At 41.1% G+C, this 24,737-nt stretch overlaps 1 pseudogene; it reads left to right on the forward strand.

The window, feature by feature from the left end:
- The window catches only part of LOC135545788 (amyloid beta precursor protein binding family B member 2-like), a 72,225-nt pseudogene that overhangs the window by 13,773 nt on the left and 33,715 nt on the right, over positions 1 to 24,737 (forward strand).

Genomic DNA, 24,737 nt, shown 5'->3' on the forward strand with positions numbered 1-24,737 from the left:
CTCCTCTCTCACTCTCACTCTATCTCACTCTCTCTCTCTTCCTTCCACTTTCTACCTCTTTCTGCAGCGACCAAGCAGTTTGGTATCAGACAGTTCATTGGAGCCTGTGCCCTCTCCCTCCGGCTCCTCTCCCTCCTCCTCCACCTCTCCCTCTGATATCCCTCTGCCTGACAGAGGCTTTGACAACACCAGCTACACTTGCAGTGTAAGACTACACACTGCTAACGGCACCATGTACACAGGCTCAGAAACAACTGAAATCACATGTGTGTACCTTCAAAATTCAATATATCAAATATGAATAAGATATTACTGTATCTCTCTCTCTCTTTCTCTCTTTCTATCTCTCTCTCTCTCTCTCTCTCTCTCTCTCTCTCTCTCTCTCTCTCTCTCTCTCTCTCTCTCTCTCTTTCTCTCTCTAGGAGCTGAAGGACTACCCTGTGTATCCTGACCCCAGCCTGAAAGCTTTTGAAGGAGCTACTCTTCGTTACGCCTCACTGAGACTGCAGTAAGACACACACACGCACACGCACCCACACCATAAAACACACAGACAGTCGATTAAGGCAGCCTCTCACCACCTAGGGGTTGGGTTAAATGCGGAAGACACATTTTGGTTGAATGCATTCAGCTGTGCAACTAACTAGGTAGACCCCCTTTCCCAGTATTCGACAACATTGCTTGCCAGACATTTAGCATAACCTTGATTTCTGTTTAGCACATTCGTCACATTTCTCCTGACCATTTGTCATTATTATTCAATCATACACACACACTTGAATGTCTTTGCTCATGGTTATCTCTCCGTCTGTAGCCCTGCCCAGTTAGAGACAGTGGACCTCAACAGTGCCTACATTGACCCAGAGGGACAGGTGAGACCTCCGCAATCACTGATTTTACAAGGTTGGATAAAGGAAAACAATGGAATGCTAACCAGGCTGTCACCTATCCAGAGGAAAGGGAGGAGGGATGGAATGACGTAATGTGCTGCCTTTTGAATTGATCTCTTTCTCTGTAGCTTTACCACCTAGTGGTAGTTTAGTGAACTACTGCCCTGTGCCATGGCTCTGTTACGAAATGGCACGTTTAAGTTCCCCTTTTATTTATTTCACCTTTATTTAACCAGGTCGGCTAGTTGAGAACAAGTTCTCATTTGCAACTGCGACCTGGCCAAGATAAAGCAAAGCAGTGCGACACAAACAACAACACAGAGTTACACATGGAATAAACAAAACATACACAATAGAAAAAGTATATTTACAGTGTGTGCAAATGAGGTAAGATAAGGGGAGTAAGGCAATAAATAGGTCATAGTGGCGAAATAATTACAATTTAGCAATTAAACACTGGAGTGATAGAGACTGGAATGATAGATGTGCAGAAGATGAATGTGCAAGTAGAGATACTGGGGTGCAAAGGAGCAACAACAAAAAATAACAGTATGGGGATGAGGTAGTTGGATGGGCTGTTTACAGACGGGCTATGTACAGGTGCAGTGATCTGTGAGCTGCTCTGACATCTGGTGCTTAAAGTTAGTGAGGGAGATATGAGTCTCCAGCTTCAGTGATTTTTGCAATTCGTTCTAGTCATTGGCATTAGAGAACTGGAAGGAATGGCGGCCAAAGGAAGAGTTGGCTTTGGGGATGACCAGTGAATTATACCTGCTGGAGCGTGTGCTACGGGTGGGTGCTGCTATGGTGACCAGTGAGCTGAGGCGGGGCTTTACCTAGCAAGGACTTAGAGCCAGTGGTTTTGGCGACGAATATGAAGCGAGGGCCAGCCAACCAGAGCAAATAGGTCGCAGTGGTGGTTAGTAAATGGGGCTTTGGTGCCAAAACGGATGGCACTGTGATAGACTGTATCCAATTTGCTGAGTAGAGTGTTGGAGGCTATTTTGTAAATGACATCGCCAAAGTCAAGGATTGGTAGGATAGTCAGTTTTACGAGGGTAGGTTTGGCAGCATGAGTGAAGGATGCTTTGTTGTGAAATAGGAAGCTGATTCTAGATTTATTTTTGGATTAGAGATGCTTAATGTGAATCTGGAAGGAGAGTTTACAGTCTAACCAGACACCTAAGTATTTGTAGCTGTCCACATGTTCTAAGTCAGAACCGTCCAGAGTAGTGATGCTGGGCGGGCGGGCAGGTGCAGGCAGCGATCGGTTGAAGAGCATGCATTTAGTTTTACTTGCATTTAAGAGCAGTTGGAGGCCACGGAAGGAGAGTTGTATGGCATTGAAGCTCGCATAGAGGTTAGTTAACACAGTGTTCCCCCTGCTGGATAGATGGTGTATGCACATGCTCCCCAACAGAGGTGGTGGGGGGTGATGTCATGTCAAGGTTATTATATTAAACTGAAACTAAAACAGAAACGAATTTTGAAAAATCTATTTAAGAAACTGAAATAAAATAATTAACAAAAATGAAAACTATACTGACACTATTATCTTTGACTCCGAAACCAGCTAAAATAAAATAAAAACCATCATAAATTATGTTAATGTTTTGGAGGACAATAGCAGGTAAATGCTGCCCAGAGATGGCGATATTTCAGATAGTTCTAGCTTGTGCATCACTATCTCTAACTACCTAGTCTGTAGACACATGGGTTGCCTCCTACAATGTACCAATGTTTCAGCATACACATCTGTACAAGTACCTGCATCAGTTGGGACAAAGAGGAGGAGTTGGTCACTGCCTTATCTTGTGAAAGCATTGCCTTATCCTCTTGTTTCCCTAGCACAGGGATGGGGTTTAAAAAATGTTACAAATTTAAAAAGCACAGGGATGGGCAACTGGCGGCCCGCCCCTTCTGTAGGCCCACCCTGCCCCTTCTGTAGGCCCACCCCGCCCCTTCTGTAGGCCCGCCCCGCCCCTTCTGTGGGCCCGTCCCACCCTTTCTGTAGTCCCGCCCCACCCCATCTGTAGGCCCGCCCCGCCCCATCTGTAGGCCCACCCCGCCCCTTCTGAAAGCCCAGCCCGCCCCTTCTGTAGGCCGCCCCGCCCCTTCTTTAGGCCAGCCCCTTCTTTAGGCCCGCCCCTTCTGTAGGCCCGTCCCACCCCTTCTGTAGGACAACGGATACTTTTTTGGTGGAACTCAGTCAGGGTCTCAAATTATTGTTGGGAGTTAGAATAGTAATGTGGTTTTGAATCAGCAGTTTTTGTCTTATGTCAGTCACTGACAGTAACTCAGTTAGTCAATGTCAGCTAACATGTTCTAGATTTTTTAGGTGGGCTCTGACTGCATGTATGGGTATGGATGTGGGTACGAAGGAGACCTACGAGCCACTAAGGCCCCTCATGATGAGTTCAGATTTTTTCTGGCCCCCATCAAAAATGTCCATACCCGCCCTAGTGTAAACATCCCACTGGACACAAGGTTGTAGCTTGCTCGCTTATGAGTGCATTTTGCTAGATTGTACATCTACCTTCACTAAAACCACAGCAAAGGTTTTGCCTGAGATCTTTGGTTTGGTATGGTAATGTTCCTACACTGTATGTCTCCCTACAGGAAAGAGTTTGATTTTCAGGCTTTGCCCGCCTACCCGTGATTTGTTGGGAGAGTTGTCTGTCTGAAGAGGACCCTTCCCTTTCTATATATGTTTTATGTCCAAGACAATCTGACACCCTCCACAGACCTAGTGCTGTTTCAGGGATTCCATAGTCATCACTAACTATCACCAGCTAACAGGAAATATAACCTACAACACACATGGGTACTGGCCTCCTATATATAGGCTACTTCCTGTCCCTAGTACTAAAACTGAAACTAAAACTGAAATTAAAGGATATAAAAACGAAATAGAAAGGTTTCTATCGAACTAGAAAAGGATAAAAACTAGTAAATCAAGTGGGAAAAATAAGTGAAACTACACTGAATTTCTAGAAAAATCGAAAAACTGAAAAAAAGCTAATATAAAATAGTGTCATAGTTTGTTGTTGTTGTTGTTGATGTTGACACAGTCTCTGAGTGAGAATGACCAGAAGGTAAAGAGAGGGAGAAGAAAAAAAGTAGGAGGAGAGGAAAGGTTTAGAGAGAAAACAGTAAGGACTAATGTACCTGGAACCATTCAGATGTAGAATTGCTGTTGAATGTTTCACACGTTAACGGATAATGTGTTCATGTGTGTCTGTCCATATCCGTGTGCGTGCATGCTTGCTTGCTTTCATTTCAGTGTGTTCGCACACATCTGTGTGTGTGTCAGTCTTTGTCCATGTGTGTGTGAGAACAAAAGCCTGGGGTCTGTCCCTAAAGAGAAGAAGAATACGTTGTGGTGCTCTGTAGAGGGAGGGCTGGCTCTGGGCTCTCTCTCTGTCGCTCTCTCTATCTCTCTCTCTCTGTATCTCTCTCCCTCTGTCTCTCTCTCACTCTCTCTCACTCGCTCTCTCACTCTCTCTCTCTCTCTGTATCTCTCTCTGGGTAGCTCTCTCTCTTTCTCTCTCTATCTCTCTATCTATCTCTCTGTATCTCTCTCTCTGTATCTCTCTCTCTGTCTCTCCCTCCCTCTGTCTCTCTCTCTCTCTTTCTGTCAAAGCCCTGGGATGCACTGAACCACAGCCTTTATATTTTATAAACTGTCAAAATACATCATAGTCTCTCTCACACTATACTCTGTTGGCTCTCTGCTACTTTGGCACTGAGTGTGTGGGAGTGTGTGTATGTGTGCGTATGAGTGTGTGTGTATTTGTATGTTTTTTGTATTAGTGTTTATTAATCTGTGCGGGGGGGGGGGTACTGGGTACTGGGCCAGGGTGAAAGTAGAATTAATTTCTTCCCTGTACGGGACCTCCTATATGTGCACATGCAGAGAAAAATGTATGGTCCGAATCATCGAATTTCACATCAAATCAAATTGTATCTGTCAAATGACCTTATGCTTGCTTGCTTTCATTTCAGTGTGTTCGCACACATCTGTGTGTGTGTCAGTCTTTGTCCATGTGTGTGTGACAACAAAAGCCTGGGGTCTGTCCCTAAAGAGAAGAAGAATACGTTGTGGTGCTCTGTAGAGGGAGGGCTGGCTCTGGGCTCTCTCTCTCTGTCGCTCTCTCTATCTCTCTCTGTATCTCTCTCCCTCTGTCTCTCTCTCACTCTCTCTCTCTCTCCCTCTCTCTCTCTCTCTCTCTCTCTCTCTCTCTCTCTCTCTCTCTGTATCACTCTCTCTGTGTAGCTCTCTCTCTTTCTCTCTCTATCTCTCTGTCTCTCTCTCCCTCTCTCTCTCTGTATCTCTCTCTGTATCTCTCTCTCTCACTCTCTCTCTCACTCTCTCTTTCTCTCTCTCTCTGTATCTCTCTCCCTCTGTCTCTCTCTCTCACTCACTCTCTCTCTCTCACTCTCGCTCTCTCTCTCTCTGTGTATCTCTCTCTGTGTATCTCTCCCTCTGTATCTCTCTCTCTCTCTCTCTGTATCTCTCTCCCTCTGTCTCTCTCTCACTCTCTCTCACTCGCTCTCTCTATCTCTCTGTATCTCTCTCTCTGTATCTCTCTCTGTCTCTCCCTCCCTCTCTCTCTCTCTGTCTCTCCCTCTGTCTCTGTCTCTCTCTCTCTCTTTCTGTCAAAGCCCTGGGATGCACTGAACCACAGCCTTTATATTTTATAAACTGTCAAAATACATCATAGTCTCTCTCACACTATACTCTGTTGGCTCTCTGCTACTTTGACACTGAGTGTGTGGGAGTGTGTGTATGTGTGCGTATGAGTGTGTGTGTATTTGTATGTTTTTTGTATTAGTGTTTATTAATCTGCACGTGTGTGTGGGGGTGGGGGGGGTACTGGGTACTGGGCCAGGGTGAAAGTAGAATTAATTTCTTCCCTGTACGGGACCTCCTATATGTGCACATGCAGAGAAAAATGTATGGTCCGAATCATCGAATTTCACATCAAATCAAATTGTATCTGTCAAATGACCTTACAGTGAAATGCTTACTTACAAGCCCTTAACCAACAATGCAGTTTTAAGAAAATACCCCCCCCCCCAAAAAAAGAGATAGAGATAAGAAAAAAAAAAAATTAAATAGCAGCAGTAAATTACAATAACGTGGCTATATACAGGGGGTACTGGTACAGTTAGTGTGGAGGCTATATACAGGGTATTACGGTACAGAGTCAGTGTGGAGGCTATATACAGGGGGTACCGGTACAGAGTCAATGTGGATGCTATATACAGGGGTACCGGTACAGAGTCAATATGGAGGCTATTTACAGGGGGTACCGGTACAGAGTCAATGTGGAGGCTGTATAGAGGGGGTACCGGTACAGAGTCAATCTGGAGGCAGGGGGTATACATACAATGTGGAGGCTATTACAGGGGGTACCAGTACAGAGTCAATGTGGAGGCTATATACAGGGGGTACCGGTACAGAGTCAATGTGGAGGCTATATACAGGAGTACCGGTACAGAGTCAATATGGAGGCTATTTACAGGGGGTACCGGTACAGAGTCAATGTGGAGGCTGTATAGAGGGGGTACCGGTACAGAGTCAATCTGGAGGCTATATACAGGGGGTACCGGTACATAGTCAATGTGGAGGCTATATACAGGGGGTACCAGTACAGAGTCAATGTGGAGGCTATATACAGGGGGTCCCGGGAAAAAGTCAATGTGGAGGCTATATATAGGGGGTACCGGTACAGAGTCAATGTGGAGGCTGTATAGAGGGGGTACCGGTACAGAGTCAATCTGGAGGCTATATACAGGGGGTACCGGTACATAGTCAATGTGGAGGCTATATACAGGGGGTACCAGTACAGAGTCAATGTGGAGGCTATATACAGGGGGTACCGGTACAGAGTCAATGTGGAGGTTATTTACAGTGGTACCAGTACAGAGTCAATGTGGAGGCTATATAGAGGGGGTACCGGTACAGAGTCGATGTGCGGGGGCACCGGTTAGTTGTGGTAATTTAGGTAATATGTATATGGAGGTAGAGTTATTAAAGTGACTATGCATAGATAATAACAGAGAGTAGCAGTAGCGTAGAAGGGGGGGTGCAAATAGTCTGGGTAGCCATTTGATTAGCTGTTCAGGAGTCTTATGGCTTGGGGGTAGAAGCTGTTTAGAAGCCTCTTGGACCTAGACTTGGCGCTCCGGTACCGCTTGCTGGGTGGTAAGAGAGAACAGTCTATGACTAAGGTGGCTGAAGTCTTGGACAATTTAGAATCTCATTAATTCAATAGGATCTCTGTGGGCCTAGTCTAAACATTTGTCATTTAACTTTCAACAGAACCAGCCATGATGTTTTTATCTGATTGTCAAACAATCACATCAAATGGCTCCTTCACTAGGCTACCCGCACATGTTCATCCACTCACAACATATTTCCAGCCTTGAAACAGTGATGAATTGAAAGGGACATCTGTTACACAAAAAAAAGTGATTGTGGCGATTGGCATTTGGCCAGAATGTATGCATCCACTGTTGTCCACTGCGTCTTGGTGTCGGCCACTGCTGCCCGTGTGAGTCTCGGTGTCAGCCACTGCTGCCTGTGTGAGTCTCGGTGTCGGCCACTGCTGTCCGTGTGAGTCTCAGTGTCGGCCACTGCTGTCCGTGTGAGTCTCGGTGTCAGACACTGCTGCCTGTGTGAGTCTCGGTGTCAGCCACTGCTGCCTGTGTGAGTCTCGGTGTCAGCCACTGCTGCCTGTGTGAGTCTCGGTGTCAGCCACTGCTGCCTGTGTGAGTCTCGGTGTCGGCCACTGCTGCCTGTGTGAGTCTCGGTGTCGGCCACTGCTGTCCGTGTGAGTCTCGGTGTCGGCCACTGCTGTCCGTGTGAGTCTCGGTGTCAGCCACTGCTGCCTGTGTGAGTCTCGGTGTCAGCCACTGCTGTCCGTGTGAGTCTCGGTGTCGGCCACTGCTGTCTGTGTGAGTCTCGGTGTCGGCCTCTGCTGTCTGTGTGAGTTTCGGTGTCGGCCACTGCTGTCCGTGTGAGTCTTGGTGTCGGCCACTGCTGTCCGTGTGAGTCTCGGTGTCGGCCACTGATGTCTGTGTGAGTCTCGGTGTCGGCCTCTGCTGTCTGTGTGAGTTTCGGTGTCGGCCACTGCTGTCCGTGTGAGTCTCGGTATCGGCTACTGCTGTCCGTGTGAGTCTCGGTGTCGGCCACTCCTGTCCGTGTGAGTCTCGGTGTCGGCCACTGCTGTCCGTGTGAGTCTTGGTGTCGGCCACTGCTGTCCGTGGTGTCGGCCACTGCTGTCCGTGTGAGTCAGTGTCGGCCACTCCTGTCCGTGTGAGTCTCGGTGTCGGCCACTGCTGTCTGTGTGAGTCTCGGTGTCGGCCACTGCTGTCCGTGTGAGTCTTGGTGTCGGCCACTGCTGTCCGTGTGAGTCTCAGTGTCGGCCACTGCTGTCCGTGTGAGTCTCGGTGTCGGCCACTGCTGTCCGTGTGAGTCTCGGTGTCGGCCACTGCTGTCCGTGTGAGTCTCAGTGTCGGCCACTGCTGTCTGTGTGAGTCTCAGTGTCGGCCACTGCTGTCCGTGTGAGTCTCGGTGTCGGCTACTGCTGTCTGTGTGAGTCTCAGTGTCGGCTTGACATAATGTAGATGTTTTCATCTAGCCACATGGCAGTTCAGAGCGTAGGCTACACCACAAGTTTTCAAGTCCATTCGCTAAATTTTCATGCCTCTGACATGCGGTAATGATAAAAGAAAGTGGTTTGTTTTAATTATCGTGATAGGCTCATGTTTTACCGGTACTGCGTACCCCCACTATACCACCTTACTTTCACCCCTTGAGCGCACACCCATGCTATCTGCTGAAGTATAGCCTACCACTGTTAAAAAGTATTCCCATTACACATTTTACCAGAGATCTACAGATAGACCGTCTTATTATTACCCCTACTAATGAGTGCAAGTGTGTTTATTAATCAGTGTGTGTGTGTGTTGGGGGTGCTGCTGGGTAAGAGTCTGTATATATTATTTTAAATTAATATGAATCCATATATGTGTGTTGTAGTCATTCCCGGTGCGTTCTCTGGGCTGGGTGGAGATGGCAGAGAGAGATCTGACAGAGGGAAGGAGCAGTGTGGCAGTCCATCACTGTATCAGACAACTGTCCTACTGTAGGAGGGACATACAAGACTCCGCTGGGGTCTGGGGAGAGGTGAGGACACTGTGTGTGTGCGCGTGTGCCCGTGTGCGCGCATTGACTGATATATTGACATATTGATCATCCCATCAGGGAAAGGACATGCTGCTGGTGCTGCAGGACCGTGATCTGACCCTGGTTGACCCTGACGACCACAGCCTGCTCCACTCTCAGCCAATCAGCAGTATACGTGTGTGGGGCGTTGGCCGAGACCACGACAGGTGAGGAGGACGGGAGGGGGGGGTCATGTCATACTCCCGTATTACAGCCGTATTACACCTAGTAGAACACCGAGCGAATATCCTTTATTACAGCTGTATTACACCTGTACCACACCTAGTGAATATCCTTTATTACAGCCGTATTACACCTAGTGAATATCCTTTATTACAGCCGTACTACACCTAGTACCACACCTAGTGAATATCCTTTATTACAGCCATATTACACCTAGTGAATATCCTTTATTACAGCCGTATTACACCCAGTGAATATCCTTTATTACAGCCGTATTACACCTAGTGAATATCCTTTATTACGGCCGTATTAAACCTAGTACCACACCTAGTGAATATCCTTTATTACAGCCGTTTTACACCTAGTACCTCACTTAGTGAATATCCTTTATTACAGCCGTACCACACCAAGTGAATATCCTTTATTTCAGCTGCATTACACCTAGTGAATATCCTTTATTACAGCCGTATTACACTTAGTACCACACCTAGTGAACATCCTTTGTTATGGCCATATTGCACTTAGTAGCACACCTAGTGAATGTCCTTTATTACTGCCATATTACACCTAGTTCCACACCTAGTGAATATGCTTTATTACAGCCGTATTACACCTAGTACCACACCTAGTGAATATCCTTTATTACAGCCGTATTACACCTAGTAGCACACCTAGTGAATATCCTTTATTACAGCCGTATTACACCTAGTGAATATCCTTTATTACAGCCATATTACACCTAATGAATATCCTTTATTACACCTAGTGAATATCCTTTATTACAGCCATATTACACCTAGTACCACACCTAGTGAATATCCTTTATTACAGCCGTATTACACCTCGTACCACACCTAGTGAATATCCTTTATTACGGCCATATTACACTTAGTACCACACCTAGTTAATATCTTTTATTACAGCCTTATTTCACCTAGTCAATATCCTTTATTACAGCCGTATTACACCTAGTGAATATCCTTTATTACAGCCGTATTACACCTAGTGAATATCCTTTATTACGGCCGTATTACACCTAGTACCACAACTAGTGAATATCCTTTATTACAGCCGTATTACACCTAGTGAATATCCTTTATTACAGCCGTACTACACCTAGTACCACACCTAGTGAATATCCTTTATTACAGCCGTATTACACCTAGTGAATATCCTTTATTACAGCCGTATTACACCCAATGAATATCCTTTATTACGGCCGTATTACACCTAGTACCACACCTAGTGAATATCCTTTATTACAGCCATATTACACCTAGCAGCACATTTAGTGAATATCCTTTATTACAGCCATATTACAACTAGTACCACACCAAGTGAATATCCTTTATTGCAGCCGTATTACACCTAATACCACACCTAGTGAATATCCTTAATTACAGCCACATTACACCAAGTGAATATCCTTTATTACAGCCATATTACACCTAGTGAATATACTTTATTACAGCCATATTACACCTAGTGAATATCCTTAATTACAGCCACATTACACCAAGTGAATATCCTTTATTACAGCCATATTACACCTAGTGAATATCCTTTATTACAGCCATATTACACCTAGTGAATATCCTTTATTACAGCCGTATTACACCTAGTGAATATCCTTTATTACAGCCGTATTACACTTAGTACCACACCTAGTGAATATTCTTTATTACAGCCGTATTACACCTAGTACCACACCTAGTGAATATCCTTTATTACAGCCGTATTACACCTAGTGAATATCCTTTATTACAGCCATATTACACCTAGTATCACACCTAGTGAATATCCTTTATTACAGCCATATTACACTTAGTACCACACCTTGTGAATGTCCTTTATTACAGCCATATTACACCTTGTGAATATCCTTTATTACGGCCATATTACAGCTAGTGGGACACCTAGTGAATATCCTTTATTACAGCCGTATTACACCTTGTACCACACCGAGTGAATATCCTTTATTACGGCCATATTACACTTAGTACCACACCTACTGAATATCCTTTATTTCAGCCGTACCACACCAAGTGAATATTCTTTATTACAGCCACATTACACCTAGTAGCACACCTAGTGAATATCCTTTATTACAGCCATATTACACCTAGTTGCACATTTAGTGAATATACTTTATTACAGTCATATTACACCTAGTACCACACCTAGTGAATATCCTTTATTACAGCCACATTACACCAAGTGAATATCCTTTATTACAGCCATATTACACCTAGTGAATATCCTTTATTACAGCCATATTACACCTAGTGAATATCCTTTATTACAGCCGTATTACACCTTGTAGCACACCTAGTGAATAGCCTTTATTAAAGCCATATTACACCTAGTGAATATCCTTTATTACAGCCATATTACACCTAGTGGATACCCTTTATTACAGCCATATTACACCTTGTGAATGTCCTTTATTACAGCCATATTACACCTAGTGAATATCCTTTATTACGGTCATATTACACCTAGTACCACACCTAGTGAATAACCTAGATTACAGCCATACTGCACCTAGTAGCATATTACAGCCATATTACACCTTGTAGCACACCTTGTGAATATCCTGCATTACAGCCATATTGCACCTAGTAGCACACCTAGTGAATATCCTTTATTACAGCCATATTACGCCTAGTAGCACACCTTGAGAATATCCTTTATTACAGCCGCATTACACCTAGTGAATATCCTTTATTACAGCCATATTACACTTAGTACCACACCTAGTGAATATCCTTTATTACGGCCATATTACACCTAGTACCACACCAAGTGAATATCCTTTAGTACAGCCGCATTACACCTAGTAGCACAACTAGTGAATATCCTTTATTACAGCCATATTACAACTAGTACCACACCTAGTGAATATCCTTTATTACAGCCATATTACACCTAGCAGCACATTTAGTGAATATCCTTTATTACAGCCATATTACAACTAGTACCACACCAAGTGAATATCCTTTATTGCAGCCGTATTACACCTAATACCACACCTAGTGAATATCCTTAATTACAGCCACATTACATCAAGTGAATATCCTTTATTACAGCCATATTACACCTAGTGAATATACTTTATTACAGCCATATTACACCTAGTGAATATCCTTAATTACAGCCAAATTACACCAAGTGAATATCCTTTATTACAGCCATATTACACCTAGTGAATATACTTTATTACAGCCATATTACACCTAGTGAATATCCTTTATTACAGCCATATTACACCTAGTGAATATCCTTTATTACAGCCGTATTACACTTAGTACCACACCTAGTGAATATCCTTTATTACAGCCGTATTACACCTAGTGAATATCCTTTATTACAGCCATATTACACCTAGTAGCACACCTAGTGAATATCCTTTATTACGGCCATATTACACTTAGTACCACACCTTGTGAATGTCCTTTATTACAGCCATATTACACCTTGTGAATATCCTTTATACGGCCATATTACAGCTAGTGGGACACCTAGTGAATATCCTTTATTATAGCCGTATTACACCTTGTACCACACCGAGTGAATATCCTTTATTACGGCCATATTACACTTAGTACCACACCTACTGAATATCCTTTATTTCAGCCGTACCACACCTAGTGAATATCCTTTATTACAGCCACATTACACCTAGTAGCACACCTAGTGAATATCCTTTATTACAGCCATATGACACCTAGTAGCACATTTAGTGAATATCCTTTATTACAGTCATATTACACCTAGTACCACACCTAGTGAATATCCTTTATTACAGCCACATGACACCAAGTGAATATCCTTTATTACAGCCACATTACACCTAGTGAATATCCTTTATTACAGCCATATTACACCTAGTGAATATCCTTTATTACAGCCATATTACCTTACACCTAGTGAATATCCTTTATTACAGCCGTATTACACCTAGTGAATATCCTTTATTACAGCCGTACACCTAGTACCACACCTAGTGAATATCCTTTATTACGGCCATATTACACCTAGTAGCACACCTAGTGAATATCCTTTATTACAGCCACATTACACCTAGTGAATATCCTTTTTACAGCCATATTACACCTAGTGAATATCCTTAATTACCACACCAAGTGAATATCCTTTATTACAGCCATATTACACCTAGTGAATATCCTTTATTACAGCCATATTACACCTAGTGAATATCCTTTATTACAGCCATATTACACCTAGTACCACTACACCTAGTGAATATCCTTTATTACAGCCGTATTACACCTTAGTACCACACCTAGTGAATATCCTTTATTACAGCACCTTGTGAATGTCCTTTATTACACCTAGTGAATATCCTTTATTACAGCCATATTACACCTAGTGGGACACCTAGTGAATATCCTTTATTACAGCCGTATTACACCTGTACCACACCTAGTGAATATCCACACCTTAGTACCACACCTACTGAATATCCTTTATTTTACCACACCAAGTGAATATCCTTTATTACAGCCACATTACACCTAGTAGCACACCTAGTGAATATCCTTTATTACAGCCATATTACACCTAGTACACATTTAGTGAATATCCTTTATTACAGTCATATTACACACACCTAGTGAATATCCTTTATTACAGCCATATTACACCTAGTGAATATCCTTTATTACAGCGTATTACACCTAGTGAATATCCTTTATTACAGTACCACCTAGTGAATATCCTTTATTACAGCCGTATTACACCTATTATTAGTACCTAGTAGCACACCTAGTGAATATCCTTTATTACAGCCATATTACACCTAGTGAATATCCTTTATTACAGCCATATTACACCTAGTACCACACCTAGTGAATATCCTTTATTACAGCCTTAGTACCACACCTAGTGTAGCCATATTACACCTAGTGAATATCCTTTATTTATTACACCTAGTGAATATCCTTTATTACAGCCATATTACACCTAGTACCACACCGAGTGAATATCCTTTATTACAGCCGTATTACACCAAGTACCACACCTAGTGAATATCCTTTATTACAGCCGTATTACACCTAGTGATTATCCTTTATTACAGCCATTTTACACCTAGTACCACACCTAGTGAATATCCTTTATTACAGCCGTATTACACCTCGTACCACACCTAGTGAATATCCTTTATTACAGCCATATTACACCTAGTGAATAGCCTTTATTACAGCCATATTACACCTAGTGAATAGCCTTTATTACAGCCATATTACACCTAGTGAATATCCTTTATTACAGCCATATTACACCTAGTGAATATCCTTTATTACAGCCATATTACACCTAGTGAATATCCTTTATTACGGCCATATTACACCTAGTACCACACCTAGTGAATATCATTTATCACAGCCGTATTACACCAAGTAGCACACCTAGTGAATAACCTAGATTACAGCCATATTGCACCTAGTAGCATATTACAGCCATATTACACCTAGCACACCTTGTGAATATCCTTTATTACAGCCATATTACACCTAGTAGCACACCTTGAGAATATCCTTTATTACAGCCATATTAAACCTAGTGAATATCCTTTATTACAGCCGTATTACACCTAGTACCACACTTAGTGAATATCCTTTATTACAGCCTTATTTCACCTAGTACCACACCTAGTGAATATCCTTTATTACAGCCGTATTACACCTAGTGAATATCCTTTATTACAGCCGTATTACACCTAGTGAATATCCTTTATTGCAGCCGTATTACACCCTTTAGTATTACACCTAGTGAATATCCTTTATTACAGCCATATTACACCTAGTGAATATCCTTTATTACAGCCATATTACACCTAGTGAATATCCTTTATTACAGCCATATTACACCTAGTGAATATACTTTATTACAATATACACCTTTATCCTTTATTACAGCCATATTACACCTAGTACCACACCTAGTGAATATCCTTTATTACAGCTGTATTACACTTAGTACCACACCTAGTGAATATCCTTTATTACAGCCATATTACACCTAGTACCACACCTAGTGAATATCCTTTATTACAGCCGTATTACACCTAGTGAATATCCTTTATTACAGCCATATTACACCTAGTAGCACACCTAGTGAATATCCTTTATTACGGCCATATTACACTTAGTACCACACCTAGTGAATATCCTTTATTACAGCCATATTACACCAAGTGAATATCCTTTATTACGGCCATATTACAGCTAGTGGGACACCTAGTGAATATCCTTTATTACAGCATATTACACCTTGTAGTGAATATCCTTTATTACGGCCATATTACACTTAGTACCACACCTACTGAATACTTTATTTCACCGTACCACACCAAGTGAATATCCTTTATTACAGCCACATTACACCTAGTAGCACACCTAGTGAATATCCTTTATTACAGCCATATTACACCTAGTAGCACATTTAGTGAATATCCTTTATTACAGCCATATTACACCTAGTACCACACCTAGTGAATATCCTTTATTACAGCCACATTACCAAGTGAATATCCTTTATTACGGCCATCTTACACCTAGTACCACACCTAGTGAATATCCTTTATTACAGCCATATTAGCAGCACATTTAGTGAATATCCTTTATTACAGCCATATTACAACTATTACCACGCCAAGTGAATATCCTTTATTGCAGCCGTATTACACCTAATACCACACCTAGTGAATATCCTTAATTACAGCCACATTACACCAAGTGAATATCCTTTATTACAGCCATATTACACCTAGTGAATATACTTTATTACAGCCATATTACACCTAGTGAATATCCTTAATTACAGCCACATTACACCAAGTGAATATCCTTTATTACAGCCATATTACACCTAGTGAATATACTTTATTACAGCCATATTACACCTAGTGAATATCCTTTATTACAGCCATATTACACCTAGTGAATATCCTTTATTACAGCCGTATTACACCTAGTGAATATCCTTTATTACAGCCATATTACACCTAGTAGCACACCTAGTGAATATCCTTTATTACGGCCATATTACACTTAGTACCACACCTTGTGAATGTCCTTATTACACCTACAGTGAATATCCTTTATTACAGCAAATTACAGCTAGTGGGACACCTAGTGAATATCCTTTATTACAGCCGTACACCTTGTACCACACCTAGTGAATATCCTTTATTACGGCCATATTACACCTAGTACCACACCTACTGAATATCCTTTATTACAGCCGTATTACACCTAGTGAATATCCTTTATTACAGCCGCATTACACCAAGTGAATATCCTTTATTACAGCCATATTACACCTAGTGAATAACCTTTATTACAGCCGTATTACACCTAGTGAATAGTACCACACCTAGTGAATATCCTTTATTAAAGCCGTATTACACCTAGTGAATATCCTTTATTACGGCCATATTACACCTAGTAGCACACCTAGTGAATATCCTTTATTACAGCCGTATTACACCTAGTACCACACCTAGTGAATATCCTTTATTACAGCCATATTACACCTAGTGAATATCCTTTATTACAGCCATATTACACCTAGTGAATATCCTTTATTACAGCCATATTACACCTAGTGAATATCCTTTATTACAGCCATTACCTAGTACCACACCTAGTGAATATCCTTTATTACAGCCGTATTACACCTAGTACCACACCTAGTGAATATCCTTTATTACAGCCGTATTACACCTAGTGAATATCCTTTATTACAGCCATATTACACCTAGTACCACACCTAGTGAATATCCTTTATTACAGCCGTATTACACCTAGTACCACACCTAGTGAATATCCTTTATTACAGCCGTATATTACACCTTGTGAATAGCCTTTATTACAGCCATATTACACCTAGTGAATATCCTTTATTACAGCCGTATTACACCTAGTGAATATCCTTTTTTACAGCCGTATTACACCTAGTGATTATCCTTTATTACAGCCATATTACACCTAGTACCACACCTAGTGAATATCCTTTATTACGGCCATATTACACTTAGTACCACACCTAGTGAATATCCTTTATTACAGCCATATTACACCTAGTGAATATCCTTTATTACAGCCATATTACACCTAGTGAATATCCTTTTTTACAGCCATATTACACCTAGTACCACACCGAGTGAATATCCTTTATTACAGCCGTATTACACCAAGTACCACACCTAGTGAATATCCTTTATTACAGCCGTATTACACCTAGTGATTATCCTTTATTACAGCCATATTACACCTAGTGAATATCCTTTATTAGCCATATTACACCTAGTGAATATCCTTTATTACAGCCATATTACACCTAGTACCACACCTAGTGAATATCCTTTATTACAGCCGTATTACACCAAGTAGCACACCTAGTGAATATCCTAGATTACAGCCATATTGCACCTAGTAGCATATTACAGCCATATTACACCTGTAGCACAGTGAATATCCTTTATTACAGCCATTATTACACCTAGTGAATATCCTTTATTACAGCCATATTACACCTAGTGAATATCCTTTATTTATTACAGTACCACACTTAGTGAATATCCTTTATTACAGCCTTATTTCACCTAGTACCACACCTAGTGAATATCCTTTATTACAGCCGTATTACACCTAGTGAATATCCTTTATTACAGCCATATTACACCTAGTGAATATCCTTTATTGCAGCCGTATTACACCTAGTGAATATCCTTTATTACAGCCATATTACACCTAGTGAATATACTTTATTACAGCCATATTACACCTAGTGAATATCCTTTATTACAGCCATATTACACCTAGTGAATATCCTTTATTACAGCCGTATTACACCTAGTGAATATCCTTTATTACAGCCGTATTACACTTAGTACCACACCTAGTGAATATCCTTTATTACAGCCATATTACACCTAGTACCACACCTAGTGAATATCCTTTATTACGCCATATTACACCTAGTAGCACACCTAGTGAATATCCTTTATTACGGCCATATTACACTTAGTACCACACCTTGTGAATGTCCTTTATTACAGCCATGTTTACCACACCAGTGAATATCCTTTATTAGGCCTGTTACAGCTAGTACACCTAGTGAATATCCTTTATTACAGGCAGTATTACACCTAGTACCACACCGAGTGAATATCCTTTATTACGGCCATATTACACTTAGTACCACACCTACTGAATATCCTGTAAAGTGAATATCCTTTATTACAGCCACATTACACCTAGTAGCACACCTAGTGAATATCCTTTATTACAGCCATATTAAAACTAGTAGCACATTTAGTGAATATCCTTTATTACAGCCATATTACACCTAGTACCACACCTAGTGAATATCCTTTATTACAGCCACATTACACCAAGTGAATATCCTTTATTACGGCCATCTTACACCTAGTACCACACCTAGTGAATATCCTTTATTACAGCCATATTACAGCACATTTAGTGAATATCCTTTATTACAGCCATATTACAACTTTACCAAAGTGAATATCCTTTATTGCAGCCGTATTACACCTAGTACCACACCAAGTGAATATCCTTTATTGCAGCCGTATTACACCTAATACCACACCTAGTGAATATCCTTAATTACAGCCACATTACACCAAGTGAATATCCTTTATTACAGCCATATTACACCTAGTGAATATACTTTATTACAGCCATATTACACCTAGTAGCACACCTAGTGAATATCCTTTATTACGGCCGTATTACACCTAGTGAATATCCTTTATTACAGCCATATTACACCTAGTAGCACACCTAGTGAATATCCTGGCCATATTACACTTAGTACCACACCTTGTGAATGTCCTTACTTACAGCCATATTACACCTTGTGAATATCCTTTATTGGCCAAATTACAGCTAGTGGGACACCTAGTGAATATCCTTTATTACAAGCCGGTACCACACCTTCAAGTGAATATCCTTTATTACGGCCATATTACACTTAGTACCACACCTACTGAATGTCCTTTATTTCAGCCGTACCACACCTAGTGAATATCCTTTATTACAGCCATATTACACCTAGTGAATATCCTTTATTACAGCCATATTACACCTAGTGAATATCCTTTATTACAGCCGTATTACACCTAGTGAATATCCTTTATTACAGCCGTACCACGCTTAGTGAATATCCTTTATTAAAGCCGTATTACACCTAGTGAATATCCTTTATTACGGCCATATTACACCTAGTAGCACACCTAGTGAATATCCTTTATTACAGCCGTATTACACCTAGTGAATATCCTTTATTACAGCCGTATTACACCTAGTACCACACCTAGTGAATATCCTTTATTACGGCCATATTGCACTTAGTACCACACCTAGTGAATATCCTTTATTACAGCCATATTACACCTAGTGAATATCCTTTATTACAGCCGTATTACACCTAGTGAATATCCTTTATTACAGCCATATTACACCTAGTACCACACCGAGTGAATATCCTTTATTACAGCCGTATTACACCAAGTACCACACCTAGTGAATATCCTTTATTACAGCCGTGTACACCTAGTGATTATCCTTTATTACAGCCATATTACACCTAGTACCACACCTAGTGAATATCCTTTATTACAGCCGTATTACACGTACCACACCTGTGAATATCCTTTATTACAGTATTACACCTTGTAGCACACCTTGTGAATAGCCTTTATTACAGCCATATTACACCTAGTGAATAGCCTTTATTACAGCCATATTACACCTAGTGAATATCCTTTATTACAGCCATATTACACCTAGTGAATATCCTTTATTACAGCCATATTACACCTAGTGAATATCCTTTATTACGGCCATATTACACCTAGTACCACACCTAGTGAATATCATTTATCACAGCCGTATTACACCAAGTAGCACACCTAGTGAATATCTAGATTACAGCCATATTGCACCTAGTAGCATATTACAGCCTTTATTACACCTGTAGCACACCTTGTGAATATCCTTTATTACAGCCATATTACGCCTAGTAGCACATTTGAGAATATCCTTTATTACAGCCATATTAAACCTAGTGAATATCCTTTATTACAGCCGTATTACACCTAGTACCCACTTAGTGAATATCCTTTATTACAGCCTTATTTCACCTAGTACCACACCTAGTGAATATCCTTTATTACAGCCGTATTACACCTAGTGAATATCCTTTATTGCAGCCGTATTACACCTAGTGAATATCCTTTATTACAGCCATATTACACCAAGTGAATATACTTTATTACAGCCATATCACACCTAGTGAATATCCTTTATTACAGCCATATTACACCTAGTGAATATCCTTTATTACAGCCGTATTACACCTAGTGAATATCCTTTATTACAGCCATATTACACTTAGTACCACACCTAGTGAATATCCTTTATTACAGCCTTATTACACCTAGTGAATATCCTTTATTACAGCCATATTACACCTAGTAGCACACCTAGTGAATATCCTTTATTACGGCCATATTACACTTAGTACCACACCTTGTGAATGTCCTTTATTACAGCCATATTACACCTTGTACCACACCGAGTGAATATCCTTTATTACGGCCATATTACACTTAGTACCACACCTACTGAATATCCTTTATTTCAGCCGTATCACACCAAGTGAATATCCTTTATTACAGCCACATTACACCTAGTAGCACACCTAGTGAATATCCTTTATTACAGCCATATTACACCTAGTAGCACATTTAGTGAATATCCTTTATTACAGCCATATTACACCTAGTACCACACCTAGTGAATATCCTTTATTACAGCCACATTACACCAAGTGAATATCCTTTATTACGGCCATCTTACACCTAGTACCACACCTAGTGAATATCCGTTATTACAGCCATATTACACCTAGCAGCACATTTAGTGAATATCCTTTATTACAGCCATATTACAACTATTACCACGCCAAGTGAATATCCTTTATTGCAGCCGTATTACACCTAGTACCACACCAAGTGAATATCCTTTATTGCAGCCGTATTACACCTAATACCACACCTAGTGAATATCCTTAATTACAGCCACATTACACCAAGTGAATATACTTTATTACAGCCATATTACACCTAGTGAATATACTTTATTACAGCCATATTACACCTAGTGAATATGCTTAATTACAGCCACATTACACCAAGTGAATATCCTTTATTACAGCCATATTACACCTAGTGAATATACTTTATTACAGCCATATTACACCTAGTGAATATCCTTTATTACAGCCGTATTACACCTAGTGAATATCTTTATTACAGCCATATTACACCTAGTAGCACACCTAGTGAATATCCTTTATTACGGCCATATTACACTTAGTACCACACCTTGTGAATGTCCTTTATTACAGCCATATTACACCTTGTGAATATCCTTTATTACGGCAAAATTACAGCTAGTGAGACACCTAGTGAATATCCTTTATTACGGCCATATTACACTTAGTACCACACCGAGTGAATATCCTTTATTACGGCCATATTACACTTAGTACCACACCTACTGAATATCCTTTATTTCAGCTTTACCACACCTAGTGAATATCCTTTATTACAGCCACATTACACCAAGTGAATATCCTTTATTACAGCCATATTACACCTAGTGAATATCCTTTATTACAGCCATATTACACCTAGTGAATATCCTTTATTACAGCCATATTACACCTAGTGAATATCCTTTATTACAGCCGTATTACACCTATTGAATATCCTTTATTACAGCCGTACCACGCTTACTGAATATCCTTTATTACAGCCGTATTACACCTAGTAGCACACCTAGTGAATATCCTTTATTACAGCCGTATTACACCTAGTACCACACCTAGTGAATATCCTTTATTACGGCCATATTGCACTTAGTACCACACCTAGTGAATATCCTTTATTACAGCCGTATTACACCTAGTGATTATCCTTTATTACAGCCATATTACACCTAGTACCACACCTAGTGAATATCCTTTATTACAGCCGTATTACACCTCGTACCACACCTAGTGAATATCCTTTATTACAGCCGTATTACACCTTGTAGCACACCTTGTGAATAGCCTTTATTACAGCCATATTACACCTAGTGAATAGCCTTTATTACAGCCATATTACACCTAGTGAATATCCTTTATTACAGCCATATTACACCTAGTGAATATCCTTTATTACAGCCATATTACACCTAGTGAATATCCTTTATTACGGCCATATTACACCTAGTACCACACCTAGTGAATATCATTTATCACAGCCGTATTACACCAAGTAGCACACTTAGTGAATAACCTAGATTACAGCCATATTGCACCTAGTAGCATATTACAGCCGTATTACACCTTGTAGCACAGGAATTTCCTTTATTATGTGCCTAGTAGCACACCTTGAGAATATCCTTTATTACAGCCATATTAAACCTAGTGAATATCCTTTATTACAGCCACTTACACCTAGTACCACACCTAGTGAATATCCTTTATTACAGCCATCTTACACCTCTCTAGTGAATATCCTTTATTACAGCCTGTCTTTCTAGTACCACTCCAGTGAATATCCTTTTCCCCACCTAGTGAATATCCTTTATTACAGTACTACACCTAGTCCACACCTAGTGAATATCCTTTATTCGTATTACACCTAGTAGCACACCTAGTGAATATCCTTTATTACAGCCGCATTACACCTAGTGAATATCCTTTAATACAGCCGTATTACACCTAGTAGCACACCTAATTAATATACTGAATATCTGGCACACGTTAGGTCCCTTGATACGAATAGAGCCATGTTTCCATGCCCAAAGAATTCAGGCTGTTCTACAGTTGCTGTAGATGTCCTGGTGGACAGGCAGTGTGCCCCCTGCAATGCGTTGGGCTGACAGCACCTACTGAATATCCTCCCTCCAGGGGGTTATGGGAGTATCTGGGGAGCATTGAGATAAATATTGTCTCTATGTTGCTATTGTGTAATACGGTCCTATTTCAGCTGTATTACACTTGTAGTAGTTACTCCGATGGTATGTTTTAAATAGAATGAAAAACTGTACAAGGACAGAATGTTTCCACCAACATGTATTGGTTGGTTTATCCACATTGGGGAGATGGGGACCTCTCTATCATTCTACAGTGTGACATGGTCTTAGCCTCTCCATATTGAGCTGGTAATGTCGCTGACTCAGGCGTACTTGGTAATGGTGGTTGGGCTGAGAAAGCCGGTTCCTTCAATGATATTCACACCCCAGGGCTCAAAGTCTTGGTTAAGGTACAGTTCATCTGTGCGCATTTTTCCCTCAGAGAAATGTTCATCTATGATATGTTGAAAGGTTTGGGTCTGGTACAGTGGTTTCTGTGGCTATGAATGTCTGGTTGTTTTATGAAGAAGCAGTTGTGGTACAGTATGTATTGATTCTTTGGATTGATGCTGTTGAATTTACTGGACATTTGTCATGTGTAGAATGTGCAGTTGTGTTATGGGACTTGTAGAAAAAGTATCTCTCTACATGCTAGCTTTTCTCACCTGTCTTTTCTCCTTTTCCACATCTCTTCGTTGTCTTCCTCCGTGTTGCTCTGTGTTTCTCTGTCTCAATACAATGGGACAATGCTCATCTCTCTTTCTCCATTCTTTCTTTCTCTCTCTCCCTGCTTTCTCTCTCTCTCTCCCTCATTTTTCTCTCACTCTCCTTTCTCTCTCCTCCTTTCTCTTCCTCCCACATCTCTCTGTTTCTCTCTCCTCCATCTCTCTCTCTTCCCCTATTTATCTCCCACTTTCTATCTCTCCCTCCTCTCTCTCTCCTTTCTCTCTTCTCTTCTCTCCATCTACTGTATCTCTCCCTCCTTTTCCATCTCTCCCTCCTTTTCTCTCTCTTCCTCATTTTCTTTCTCTTCCTCCTTTTTCTCTCTCTCCCTCCTTTCTCTTCTCTCCCCACATCTACTCTCTCTCCCTCCATCTCTCTTTTCCCCACATCCTGTATCTCTCCCTCCATCTCTCTCTCTTCCCCACATCTACTGTATCTCTCCCTCCATCTCTCTTCTTCCCCACATCTACTCTCTATCTCTCCCTTCATCTCTCTCTCCCTCCTCTCCCTCTATCTATCACCCACCTTTCTCTCTCTCTCCCTTTTTTCTCTCTCTTCTCCCACATCTCTCTGTATCTCTCCCTCCATCTCTCTCTCTTCTCCCACATCTACTGTATCTCTCCCTCCATCTCTCTTCTTCCCCACATCCTGTTCTCTCTCCTCTCTCTTTCTTCTCCTCTCTCCACATCTCTCTCTCTCTCCCTCCATCTCTTTCTCTCTCCCTCCATTGTTCTCTCTCTC

The sequence above is a fragment of the Oncorhynchus masou genome, chromosome 9, assembly GCF_036934945.1.
Source record: "Oncorhynchus masou masou isolate Uvic2021 chromosome 9, UVic_Omas_1.1, whole genome shotgun sequence".
Lineage (NCBI taxonomy): Eukaryota > Metazoa > Chordata > Actinopteri > Salmoniformes > Salmonidae > Oncorhynchus > Oncorhynchus masou.